This window comes from Eptatretus burgeri, chromosome 8 (assembly GCF_056783735.1).
Source record: "Eptatretus burgeri isolate ZD-2024b chromosome 8, Ebu_testis_v1, whole genome shotgun sequence".
Classification (NCBI taxonomy): domain Eukaryota; kingdom Metazoa; phylum Chordata; class Myxini; order Myxiniformes; family Myxinidae; genus Eptatretus; species Eptatretus burgeri.
The window spans coordinates 36,391,042-36,393,196 of NC_140968.1; positions in this window are offsets into that span (position 1 = coordinate 36,391,042).

Genomic DNA, 2,155 nt, shown 5'->3' on the forward strand with positions numbered 1-2,155 from the left:
AACGCCGACCGCATTCCTTCGCTTCCACTCATTCTGTCCGTCGATATTCCCCAGACTTGTTCTAATTATTTGTTTTCTCTCTCGCATTGCCGACCCTCGCTGAAACAGCTTTTAAAACAGCGTCTTCGCCTCCCCACACACTTTAATCGGTCCGATAATATTCCAACCCGCTTCGTTTAAAATAATAAAAATAAAGATAAAAATAATAATAACAATCACATTGCCGCACTTATTTATTCACACCCGTTGTCGTTCCCAGCCGCACCATGGGTTTTTAGCTTTCATTCGCAGCCATGAAGAGTTCCCACGTTTTTCTTTCAAGACCGCCATTGATGAGGCCGAGCCTCCGTGGACGGGAATTTGATTGCTTGCGCACGTTAAAGATCAGTGGTTACCTCACGAAAAGAGCAGGCCATCGTGTGCCGATCCCCCTGGACACATTCCTGTTCAGGTTGACTTGACGTCGAGCGCAGCTTTGGCAACACCTTTAACAATGGAGTATCGACTTGTTCAGGAGTCGGTTGTCTCTCTCTCTCTCTCTCTCTCTCTCTCTCTCTCTCTCTCTCTCTCTCTCTCTCTCTCTGTCTCTGTCTCTGTCTCTGTCTCTCTCTCTCTCTCTCTCTCTCTCTCTCTGTCTCTGTCTCTGTCTCTGTCTCTGTCTCTGTCTCTGTCTCTGTCTCTGTCTCTGTCTCTGTCTCTGTCTCTGTCTCTGTCTCTCTCTCTGTTTGTGGGAATCAAATTCAATGAAATTCCCCTTAAAGTTCAGCGATTTAATGGGAATGACTACTGATGCGTGCCCATGCTCTCTAACGTGTTGTCATTACTCATTTGCATTCCCGCTGGCACACTCTTTAATCCCCCCCCCAAACCATTCCCACATCTTCGTCTAAATTAATTACTTATTAAAAACTAGACCGGCACTTGTAGAACACATAGTTTCACCTCAAACAAAAATGAACACATTACTATTATGGCCCACTGCTGTTCAATGGCCTACATACCTGTATCATCCATGTACACTATTGTCACACACTTTCTTGGCATGGGTTATGAACCTCATACATTTAATTCCTCACTCACATCCGGTGATAGATCAGATATATGAAGTTTCAGATTTTTCGAACAAAGATTTCGATTCAACCAATTATGGCTCGAATGCCACTGCTCTGATGACGTCATTGTTATCACCCTATCCACCCCATGAGGAATTTATGACATATGACATATGCCATTTCGATTTTTTTCGTTGAGCAGTTTTGGAGAAAATGATGTCCAATTTTTTTTCCCCTTTAATCCAATATGGCTGCTGCACCATGTGACCTATTATGTCAAGTTTTGCATCAATCGGACAAGCGGTTTCGGAGAAAACCATTTTTAAAGCGAAAATGTGTAAACGCGGACACGCACACAGATAGAACACACAGGCAGACAGACAGACAGGGGTGTTGCAATAGTCTCGCATCCCCCTTCCCCTATTTCTCTTTCCAATTGCTGCAATTTCAGTGCTGGGGTTTTTAATACTGTGTGACCTGTGGAAATGGCTTTCAAGTCTGTTGGATCACCCATGACGGGATTAGGCATTTGGCCATACCATGGACGTAGCGATATAGTATGAGATTTCTCTACTTTCCTGGCAAACAAGGAGCTCTCCGTTTCCCTTTCATGTGAGCCACGACTTCCCTGTGAGCCACAACTCGCTCGGACCATTGTGAGCGTCCCCTTCATCACATGACCCAACAAGTGCAGCAAGTCCTCATGAAGCTGTGCAGTATTGCACTTGATAAATAAAAATTCTCGGTTATTCATACAACAGGGATGCAACTTGCAACGAGCCTTGTCCTTTCACGGCAGGTTTCGTGTGACACGAGTAAGTACAATCACCTGTAGCGCAACAAGCAGTAGCAAGGGTAGGAAGGAGGGGTGGACACCCGTGTCGTAGCTTAGGGTGAGAGTGCAGAATCGAGGGACATGAAGGTAACTGCAATGATTAAACTAGTAATTAATTACATTTGATTTTTCAGCAATTACTGAAACAGAGGCTACGCAGTGTGAACCCGGCCTTAGGTGCTGCCAACCATTGATACACTGACCCCTGGTCCAGCCATGGATTAACGGATACAGAAGTCATTTTCTCCAAATCCCCAGCCTTGCAGCT